Raw genomic sequence first — 11,894 nt, 5'->3', positions numbered from 1 at the left:
TGCAACACAAGCATCGACTTTTATCCTCTGAAAGTCAGACTGTCGTAATCTGCATAAGGACTTACATTACGGTACAAAACTGAACAGGAACCTCACAAAACCTCACCTATGAAAACATCTCCAGGTATTTGATTTATCCAGGAGGAAGCCCTTTGAGGTTTCTTCCTCGCCCTGTTTCACAATCACACCTGTCCTTACTGCTTTGCTCAATAACAACTTAAACAACGAGAAACTGATAGATCATTATTTATTTACCCGTCTGTGCAGGACCAGCAACATGCTAACTGTTAGAAGCTGAAAAAACACAACAAAAAACAGTCAGTGCATATTTTTTATATCAAATATGAACAAAGAAGAGTGAGCCAAGACCCAACTGCATCAAATATGGAATTAAAAATGGGATAAGAGATCAAATATTTCCAAATTCACATCTGATCATACTTTATCATAAAACAAATATTTCTGCCGTGCAACAACATGTAGAAGCCACATGAGAAAATCACACAGTTACTTCAGTTAAATATTTCAAACGATGTGAAGGCAAAGCATGTGACTTCAGCATTTTGATCTGCCCTCCTCTGTCCACCTCCCTCGTGTCCATGGAGAATGAAATCATGCTGTGTGCGTGAAGACGTAATTCATTTCCAGCACTGCAGAGTGCGAAGCACGACGTTGATCACAATCAGCAGCTGAGATGTTTACGGTCTCTTACACAACAACTGCGTCTGACAGCAATCTTCTTCAGTGGACGCACCCAAGAAACCTCAGAATACAGCCCGGGTTAAGTACGATACCTGGGTGCAAATACCATAAACAAATGAGAACTGTGGTATTTCACACTGCTAGTGCTGTTTGTGCCAGAGTTATACTCTCACAATGGAGAAATGACAATAAAGTACACTTGAAAATCCTGACATGCTTGCTTTTGAGTGTGGTATTGATTGGACAACTCCTGCTTTCCCACAGTGCAACACTTAGCCGGAGGATAATGACAACACTTCAGTCAGTGGTGACAGCTGAACTAAAGGTTATCAGGGGTGTCCAGTCGGCTCAGGGGCTTAAGATGCTGACTGTGTATTTGAAAAGTCAAGCTGAGCAGCTGCGGTGCGTTCGCTACCCTACATGAAGTTATGAGAAAAAAAGCTTATTTTGTTGTGTTAGTAGGGTCACAGTTGGACTCCATCTCTTCAAAGATTAGATTTTTTTTGAAGCATCAATAAATGTGTTATTTATTTGCTTCTGTTCATACATGTCCCATAATTTTTCAGAGTAATATGTTTCACCGCCACAGTGAATGAATTGGATTTGGAGTAAACATGAGCTCCATCCAGTGCTTTGAGCTACATGCTGACATGAGTACTGATGTTCACAGTATTAACGTGTTCTACACCTATTAGCATGCTAACACTGCGCATTAGCACTAAACATTCAGTACAGCCGAGGCAGGTGAGAATGTGGTAAATCCAAGTGTCGGACACACTAACATGTTAACCTGATGATGGTGCTAGAGAAAGAATCAGGCAATCATTAAAGGTATTACAGTTCAGGGGTACATGAATGTTTCAACCAAATTTTGTGTTAATCCGTCTCATTGATATTTCATTTGCTAAAAGACACCTCTGACCTGCTGGCAGGGAGAAGGACAGAGGATCAACAAAATCAAGTCTTGTGGGAACAAAATCTCATTGCAGTCTACCCAACAGTGTCTGAGAGTCTGACTGACCAGCAGCTTGACATAAATCCTCAACAGCAACAACCCTGGTGGGCTACAACAGAAGACCAGAACACTCTGAAGTTCTAAAAGGGCATCTGTGAGAAGACGTTAAAAAGCTTTGCACTTGAAGACTTTCTGCTCTTCAACTTATTCAGCTGAAGAGCAGAAACATGCAGACTGAACCTCAGTGATCCTGCATGTTTGTGCTCTCTGCTAATACGCATGAGGTGCTTGAGTGTGTGATCTAAAGTCAGTGTGACTCCAGCAGAGCATATGGATCACTGACAGTCTCATCCATGTCCATTGCAGCAGAACTGGAAAACGTCTGTGTTACGTGTCGGCATGCATGTTTTGTGTGTGTGTGTGTCCATATGAGCGCATATGAGATGCTGCTTCATCTCCACCAGCGTTTGCTTTTCACAGTGTGTTGTGTGGAACTGAGCGCTCATCAGGCTGCATTTCTCTGGGGAATTAAGTGTAGTGAAGCTTCTCACAAGGTTAAACACACTTTCCCAAACATTTTCACAGCAGGTCAACTGCAACAATTCCATCAAAACAAGCTAAGACCACTTTGAAACCACTACGACCAAAACAGGGAAAGCAGATATCCTGTTTGAAATGTGCTATGAACTACACAAATGATGTTTGTTAATTTAAAAAGTAATTTTTCCAGTCAAGAAAGTCGCAGTTTGTTGTAAACATGATAAAACATAATCTTGTTCAGTGTGAAACTGTGTGAACTTGATTTCTCATCTCGCACAAAATACGTCACCAATACCAACATGGTGGTCACCTTGACACAGAAAATGCATCACCACGTCTGGCCACAGTTAGGACTACAGCTATGTGAAGGGAGAGCTACTCTGCTGAGTACGTTAGCCAGCCTGAGGGATCCATTAAAGTCCACCGGAAGGGGAGGAACTTCGTCTTTTCTGCACTGCTAGAACAGTGTGGGAATCGTAGCCGTTTTCACCCTGTGGCCGTGTGAACACAAAGAGCTAAAAACCCGACAGATGTGGACGTAAACATCCACGCTGACCACAGTTACGAGTAACGCAAACAGGGTGTAACTGAGCAACGTGCCTAAGTTGAATGTCACACAGATATTTCTGTAATACACAACACAGCAGAGAGGAGCAGTTCCCAGGCCCGGTGCAGCCATTGAAGGACACATTGGACAACTTTGTTACTATTCTACATGATGTACGTATGTCTGCTTGTTCTTTTGACAGCTTCATTCACCCTCATGTGACAACAAAAACAGAAACTGACAACAAAACTGACATAAAGCGAATTAAAAGAACGTGATTAGGATCAGGCTTACATAATCAGTTAAGTGATGGAAGCTCCAGCTTCAGCAGCTGTTCAAACAGTTTCACACGTGAGCACCCAGATAATATAAGGCTTTTAAAAATCAATCCTGGGAAATATTATAAAGGGCACACTGTGACTGACTGTGATGGAGAGGTTTGGCTTGCTATTGTTCAGATTAGTTTTTACATGCATTGTTGTTAGCCTTCTACAAACAAAAACAGATTAAATCAAAACATACACCCAAGATAAAAAACAATACTCTGCTCTGGTATAAAATATAATGATATGCATAATAAAATAGTAATTTTGTGACATCTCTGAAGGACGTGGAGACATGCGATCTGAGAGGAACAAACAACAAACCACAGAACAACACAATCTGACTCTGATACTGATGTCCACATTGCTCTGACTCATGTCCTATTGTCTTCTAGTATTCTCATTTAACATGCTTTTTGATAAATCTAAAGTTAAATGATCATAAAAATGAACATAAAGCCTGCATGTGGCGGCAAACGGTCTAGTTGAAACTGTCATATCCTTCTTTGCCTCTCTGAAGCCTGAGATTGATTAGGTTTGGAAATGTTTTTTGAACTGGTGCCAAAATGAAATGCTGTGTCACTTTGTCTACCCATGGCCAAGAAGGAGAAAAAACCAGAAAGGATATAAAGAGATGATCTCATTTATCTGGTTTTGCCCTGACTTGAATGCAGATTGAGGAAAAGAGCGCACACAAACGTAGAGCTGTTACAAGGAGCAAAGGAGCGAGAGCCGAAATGTTATCAATAATTAGCTTAAGTGATGCATGATTCAATGTGTAATGGGATAAAATACCTGTAATTATTGCCTCACATTTGAATAATTGCTCATTTTGTTATATCAGAATGAACTGCCGCATCACTGCAAAGTAACTTCATGCTGCAATGAGTCTAAAATATCTGCCCTGTTACCTGATAATGTTATTTCTGCCCTGCTGGAGGAGACACATCCGGCTCGTATGATTAAAACAAGAGAGGCGTTGTCAGACCTGCTTTGTGGTCTCTTTTTAGCTTTCTAGCACATAAATGTAAAACATTATAGCGAATGAAAATGAGAGACAAGGTAACAGAAGCTACCTGATACCTGCACTGCCTGTCACACTGTAATGCTGCCTTGCATTTCTGCTGTATTGATCTGAGTGCCCGTCCCAACATGGCTAATGCACTGCTAGCTTCCCTCTCGGGGCCCCACATCACTTAGCAAACACAAGGAAGCCCGCAGAGTGCAGCGGTGATTTGCTCAGACTTGTGGGATATTGGACAGCAGGCAGGTAAAACATCCTAATAGATTTTCTAATAAAATCTGATGCTGACAGAAAGGATGTGTGCAAAAATCTGAGAGATGACATCTTGCAAACCTCCAACTGGGTGAATATGGTCGACATCAGTAACCTCCTCCTGAGGAAGCAGCCACGTCTTAATCAGCCGGTTTTAGAAAGCCGTCTTCTCCCTCTGGCTTTCACTTGGAGACGCGTCTTCAATCTGTTTTAGGGAAAGACAAGGTGCTCCTCATGAGTCTGTAGTTGCAGGATTTCAGGACATACGGGCCTCTGTTAAAGGCATAATCCACCTTAAATTTCTGACACTACTATAAGAACTAGCGATGTACCCTGTGTTTGCCACTTTGTTTTATGTCTCTTACGCATGTGGATAGGGCTGAAACTAACAATTATCATCATTTTCCCAAAGAAATGGTCAACTCAACTGCTGGCTCTATAAATTGTGTGAAATTGGTGGAAAAATGCTCATAACAATTTTCGAGAGCCCAAGACAGTTACTTCAAACAGCTTGTCTTGTCCAAAACCAAATGAGACTGGTGGGAACATTTTTGCCTGAAAGATTCTAATTAAAAGAGGAGTCAGTTATCAAGGAGGTCTTTTCTGGTGTTTAACACATGATCACACTGCAAACTGGATGCCTCACACTGCATGTTACTCAGCTACATGCTTTTCTTAAAAGCACTGCTGTGCTTCGACATATTTGACTTCTCATCTGCCTGTCTTGACCTGAAAAATAAACTTTTTCAGCCTGCAGTTCAACTGGCCAACAAGCTGTTGTTTTAGTTTGTTTTCCCTCAGTTTCCTCTCACATTTTCCTGAATAAAATCTTCATCATTTTGCCTCCCTTTCCACACAGAGAGGTTTTAAACTCAATGTACACGGCGTCAAATTGAGTTATGGCTCCATGTCAATAAACCGTTTCACCCCCCTGCTGTCACTGCTGGAGCCAGAAGCTGACATCGTGATTGTCCTTGTCCGATTAGCCCGATCAATGAGACTGAACAGAGGAGAGAGGGAGAAGAGGAGGAGTAGAAGGAGAACTAAGGGATGTGTCTGTGTGTGTGTGCTGTGGGGTGAGGCAGCCCCTCCCATAATTAAGTTAGTGTGCTGCACTGGAGGTCCATGTTTACGGGGCAGGCGAGGGAGTTTCCTTCACTCGGTGGACAGCTCTGAGCTCGGAGAAGGCAGCACTCTCACTCTCCTCTCTCTGATTATTTCTGCGACTCATCCCTCGCTGTGCTGCAACTGCCGACCTGCACACACAGGCTGATTCAGGACGAACGTGTGTGTGTGGGGGGGGGGTAGCAGTGACAGCAGCAGCAGCAGGAGCAGCGGCGGCACCTGCCTAACCCTCCACCACCACCACCACCACCCTCTCTCCCTGCCCGGCCCAGGACCTGGTTTCTGCTGCCACCGACTTCAACTCCGCTGCCATCATGTGCGACTGCTTCCACCTGGCCTTCCCCAACTGGCACGCCGCCTCCTCGGGGACGGGTGGGCATCACTCTCTCTGCAATCTTTTCCCTCTCTTTGCTGTTTTCCCGCGAGCAATTCACAGATTCAGCAGCAGGGTTCAGTAGTGCAGTGGGAGACATTACGTTTGTGTGTGCATGCGATGGAGGGAGACAGTGAGCGAGTGTGAGGCGGCTGGTGCTGATGCTGAGCTGTGTTGCTGACCTGCAGTGAGCGTTGGGTGTGTCTGCAGAGTGCAGGGGGGGGGGTGGATGTTTGAAGATGTCATCATTGAGGATGTCAGGAAGCTCTGCGCTTCTCCTGCTTCCCTCCTGCTGTGTGTTTGAAGCAGAGGCTGAAAGGCAAACAGACTCGGTTACTGTGGCAGTTCAGTAAAGCAAAAATAGTGGTAGAGGATAATTTCCTGGGGGTAAAGATGAAAAAAGGCTTTTGACTTGTAAGAAAACTATTCCCAAAATTAGCAATACTTCCACTGGCAATAACCTCACAGATCTGAGCTTAAAAGACGCAGCCTTTAGGTGAAACAGGGAAGAGCTGCTACCTGTAACCTTGCATCAGTTTTACTGTAGTAAATATTAAAACTTCTGAAAGTTATGGATGTCGAAAGCTCTAAAACTTACACAGTGCGTTTCCTACAGGTTGCTCTGCTCTGATCATGTAAAAGGGTGTAGGCCATAGTTACAGTTTGAGTGATTTATATTCAAGTTGTATCAGAGATGCAGCTAATTGCTAATGATGCTGTTCATCGTGCAAAGTGGTGGTGATGTGGTTTATTATGCAAGTGGGCAGATGAGACGGCATGGTGAGGTTTTAATGATATAAGACATTGTTGGAAACAGTTCCACATCAAATTTTCCCATTTGTGCTGTTTGCCTTCAGAGGACGTTTTCTGGTACATAATCAACAACTTTCCAGACATTTAGCCACAAGGCTTCTACAGGGCATTGTGTTCAATTCAATTTATTTATACAGCGCCAAATCACAACAAAAATTGTCTCTTGACACTTTTCCAATAAGAGCAGGTCTAGACCAAACTCAACCAAACAATCTGATTGTGATGTGAAGTCCAACAGGAAAATGAGCCTAAGAGATCATCACTGCATCACCAGTATGACATGTAGATGATTTATGTTTCAGGGTCAGGACAGAGATGTGACTTATTTAGCTGCTCAGTTCTGCTAGTTTTCCTTTAACAACACAGATAACAACATTGTGTTTGTTATTGGTGGACATAGTAGGATTATACAATAAAACAAAGTTATACTGTTGCTGTATATTGTGTTGGAAGGGATCAGGTTAATTATCATTATTATCTTTATTAATTAATTCAGCCGTTTCTATGTCATCATTTTCCGTTTGACACAATTGCCCTCATTTATCTCTGCTGCTACCTTTAATTAAATCTGCCTGAAGATGTGGAGAGGTTTCTGCTGCGCTGAGTGACTTCAGGCAACGTTCAAGGTCAGAGAAAGCGAGACAGAAAAAATTTACTGCTAGGATGAGAGCCAGGCGGGAAGGCTGATCCTAAGGCAGACAATCCTGATCCATTACCAACAATCAGCCCCAGTCAGAAAAAATCCTGCTCTTCAATCAATATTTCACCATTTGAATAGCTGTGGTAGTGTTGCTGCTGGAAGAGTCCACGTGAGCGCTTGTTTTAATCAGCTTCGAGCATCAGCCAGAGGGACATTGCTTTATATTTGGGCTTGGTTAATTAGAGTTCACAGAATTTGATACGAACACCAAATATTTCAATTAAGCTGCTCATATTGTGCTATACTGTGCATACTGTGCTCATATTTAATCAATTTCCATGTAGATTTTTATTCACATCCAGGAGTAAAACATCTTTCATACCACATTAAATCTGAATTAATGCAGACGAGAGGAACGTTAATTTATTTCATCAATCAAAAATACAAGTGGTAAAAAAATGACTCTATTTACATAGCTGGAGCCAAGTTATTGTCCGTAGATAAGTGGTGGTGACTTATATTTGATAAAACACCACCATCACCATAACTCAGAGATAACTCAACGATATCGCTTAAATCTGAGTCACTCGGTGCTTCAGGCATGCGGGGCAAAACAAACACCAAGAAGTGTTTGCAAACACAGCTCAGCCCAGGTGTAGGCTGCTGACGTGAAACAATATTGTGTCTCTGTGCTTTTGCTGTAAGTGCCTGTCGTGGGAAACCAGACAGATTAAGAAATGCATTCCTAAACTGTGATGAAACTCTGTAAATTTGCAGCAGATTAGTAGATTGAAAGCATGCGCTTTTACAGTCTCATGTTTATATAATCCAAGCAGAAAATCTAATTCTGTTTTTTCCCTCCTTCACTCAAATCTTATTATAATTTGGATCCAAACAAACTGCCCTCCAGTGAAAAGAGCTTGTGTCTTTCTGGTACACAAAAAATGAGCAGAATCCAAGTCCAAGAGCACAAATAATGAGCTGTTCTGCTCTATATTAGTTTAGCGAAGAGGGGCGCTTCAGGGAGCCTTCCAGGTGCTTCGCAACAGGAAGCACAAACTGGAGCAGAAAGTGATTACATAAGAGATGAGCTGAGGACATGCAACTCGTTAATACACGGTCAGGATTTTCAGAGAGTAAAGAGTAAATCTACAAACTGTGTCTCTACGGTTGCGGTTTTAGTTTTTGTAAGATCTTAAGATATGATTCAATGCCAACACATGCAAGTACACGAGGGGTTCACTGACACAGCGTCATGGTAGGACAAACGCACGCATCAGCGATGTCTGAAAGCAGACAGTCTGCAGTTTATAAGCCTCATTCCTCGTCATATCGGCACAAGCTCTGAGGGACGAGCCACACCCTAATCCAGAGCTGCAGTTGCACCCGAATATGAATCATGCAGAAGCTGCACCACAACAGACCCGTACTGCTTCTACACATCTGCAGAGTCAAAGTCATAAAAGGTCCAATCAGAGCATTATACAGAAGCTTTACGAATATTAATAATATCAAATCTAAGTAATAGGAAGAATTCGGCTTAGGTTTTATTTTGACAATTTTAGTCAGCGGTGAGATCTGTTATCAGGCACTTTGCAGCGCCCACATGACAAATATTTGAGAAAGGAGTTCCTGCATGTGCGATGCCAGTTGTTGGGGCAGGAATACTGGACATCCGCCTGGATGGAGTAGTGAATAACATTAGAAATACATCATCCAGTCATGCCAAGCAGGGCCTGAATCCTCCACAAAGCTCTCTGCACACAGTGAAGTCCTGAGTAACTTCGACATCAGCTGTGTGCTTGAGACACGACACATGATCGTTTTTAGCCTCGAGGGACCCGAGAACTCTGATTAATTTAATGAATCGGACTAATTCTGGTTAACTTCCTATGAGTAGCTCCACTTCACTCCACAGCTCAAACAGAGTACTGAATGTGCCAGATGTCTCAAACCTGAGAATACAATTACTGATAGCAATACTTTTAAAACTAGGCTGGCCTATTTCAGTTCTGTAAATATCAGATTGGAATGCCAATATCTTGACAAGATCTCCACGCTTTTCCTTTCCACCTCACGATTTCAATGTCAAACTGCTTCCTGATTCTAGGCGTGTCTCCACCACTGAATTCATTTATTATGACTGGAACACACAGTACCTATTATGGACGGGAATCTCTTGGCACCTCATGATTTGATGCAATTCACAGGATCAGGATCCAATAAGAAAACAATTATCGATGCATGCTGATGGATCAACATTTTTTCCCATTCTATACGCAATTTATCTTTTACCCAATGTGCCCCTATTTGCCACATAGCATAGCTAAAGGTAAAATGAAAAGGATTAATTCATTTCCATTATCATTGCTCACGCTCAGCCAACACCAATGTTAAAAAATTAGCCTTAGAACACAAACATGCCACAAATATTCACATCCATAAACAATGTAAACACGAACAGACTGATACTTGAAGTGATATGTCACTTTTTGCTAGCAGCTCTTTGAGGCTGTAGCGCTAAATTTTGATGTATGGGAAACCTGCTACAGGCTGACGGAAATGTCTTTACTTTTAACACAGCGAACGTTTGAACTAGTATACTAGTGTATAAAATTTCATGGCAATCCATCCAATAGTGGATGTGGTATACAAATGTGAACCTCATGGTGGCGCTAGACGTAGAGTCAAGGGATCATGTGGGGGAATCAACATCTGGAGACCAGGAATGTCCCTACAAATTTTCCAGTTAGCAATCTAGCCAATTTTACACTGAACTGAACTTAAACGTGAGTGGGTTGTGGATATGAAAAGACTCAATAAGTTCCATTAAATGTCCCTTTGATTTTACTCAATTAAAAAAAAACAACAAACATTTCTTATATTAAATATATGAGAAATTAAAATGTCAAAAAATGCGGAGATGGTTGTGGAGATTCATTGATTAATTAAGCAAATGTAACATAAATGTAAGGTTTTTTTAAGGCATATGTTGTGCAAAGAGTCAAGTCTCTGAATCAAAGGCACCACAAGGACCTTTAAAAACCATTTACCTCCGTTTGGGAGTGACACCCAAGGTATGACTGCAACTTAAAAGTGTCCCGCCTCCTTTGTCCATCTGAGACGGAACAAATCAGTTTAACCACTTTGGTGGTTAGACTCACACTAGGAACACATGAGGGCAGTTTGGGCATGGTGTCATTAACACCTTGTTTTATTTCCAGGAGTTGAACAAGCAACAGCAGCAGGTAGGTTGAGCTGTTTGATTCCACAGAGGGGCTTTAAAATCGAACTTCTGTTTGTCATACATGGTCTTGAAGAGATAGATGGTGATGACTGTATGACGCGGACTCATGCAGGCAGCTGCAGAGACTCTAGATTATTATATTTCACAACATGTCTAGACTGTGGTGTGTTCAGAGTTCACAGTGTGAATCTTCTTTTCTGCCAGATAAATGTTCTCTGATGTTATCTCTGATCCTGACCTGTGATGCCACTGCAGAGCTATAATGCCATTCTGTAGCATCTTGAACTCTCTTGAATCGCCAACCTTGAGGCAGAAATAGACCCTGATGCAGATGAGTTTTTTTTTATCATCAGTCTCTTGCCTTAGCTGTCTTCTAATGCTCATACATACACAGCTCTTCACATGACACGCATTAAGGCAGAGGGTGGGGTGTTAGTGCTGTGGTTTGGAAACTACTGTGCTGCTGTATGCGGCATTCAGCTCATATTTCAAGGCTGTGATATAATTTCAGATAACCCCAAAGTTCATTTTTTGCATCAACTGCAGTTGAACTCAGTCAACAAAAACAAGAAGTAGTTGTTTTAAGATGGTTATGTATCTGCAAAAGGAAACATCTGCTTGCTTTGGCACGTTGGCACCAGGCTGGGATTGGGATAATTTGTCATTTTCAGCATGTAGGTTTCTAGCTTTGGGTGAAAAAGGGAGAAAATGATGATTTATAATGTCTCTCCTATGTACTTCATTCAATAAAAAGTTGATCAGAAAAAAGATTTACAAAGACTCAAGTCTTTGTCTTAGATCATTACTCAGCTGGTCAAACACCAAACATTTTATTTGCAATGGAATTAATTTAATTCTCCAAGTGGAACCGCATTTATACAAGACTAATTCCTTGCGAAAGCATAACATCCGCTGATCAACAGCATCTTGATTGGTGATATGAATTAACTAGTGAATGAGGGTCTAAAACCACAGAAAATATTAAGATGTGAAGGAGAGAAAAAATAGTATTTCTCTCTAGCCTTGAATTATTCATTTGGGAATTAACAATTTTTCATTCCAAACAACAACTAGACTGCATCTTTCCTAAGAAGGAATCCTGATACAATGAACCTCACGTTAAAATGATATGAATATAGGAGCAGTTTAAAATGGAATCAGATCAAACTGAGGCGAGGTATGACAGAGGATAATAATAATCACCTTACTAACCACATTCATTTGAAGTCAGACTTTCCTTTTTCAGCAGCCTTGTGGGGCTGAGCTGAGAGGCTGCAGAGTCTAATCTGTGGATCGATACAGTGGATCACTTAACAGGCGAAGGAGGCAGTGAGCCCCTGGGGGAATTTTTAC

At 41.8% G+C, this 11,894-nt stretch overlaps 1 long non-coding RNA gene across 1 annotated transcript; it reads right to left on the bottom strand.

The window, feature by feature from the left end:
* Positions 1 to 424: 424 nt before the first annotated feature.
* On the bottom strand, positions 425 to 11,774 carry LOC124072022. The gene is made up of 4 exons (XR_006845434.1): positions 11,754 to 11,774; positions 6,024 to 6,153; positions 4,425 to 4,548; positions 425 to 794 (listed from the first exon to the last, which is right to left on the bottom strand). It is a non-coding gene; the product is annotated as an uncharacterized LOC124072022 (long non-coding RNA).
* Positions 11,775 to 11,894: the final 120 nt, after the last annotated feature.

The sequence above is a fragment of the Scatophagus argus genome, chromosome 15 (genome assembly GCF_020382885.2).
Source record: "Scatophagus argus isolate fScaArg1 chromosome 15, fScaArg1.pri, whole genome shotgun sequence".
In the NCBI taxonomy this organism is placed as follows: Eukaryota; Metazoa; Chordata; class Actinopteri; family Scatophagidae; genus Scatophagus; species Scatophagus argus.
Note: the sequence above shows the minus strand (reverse complement) of the source record. Positions and strands in the feature narration are given on the sequence as shown.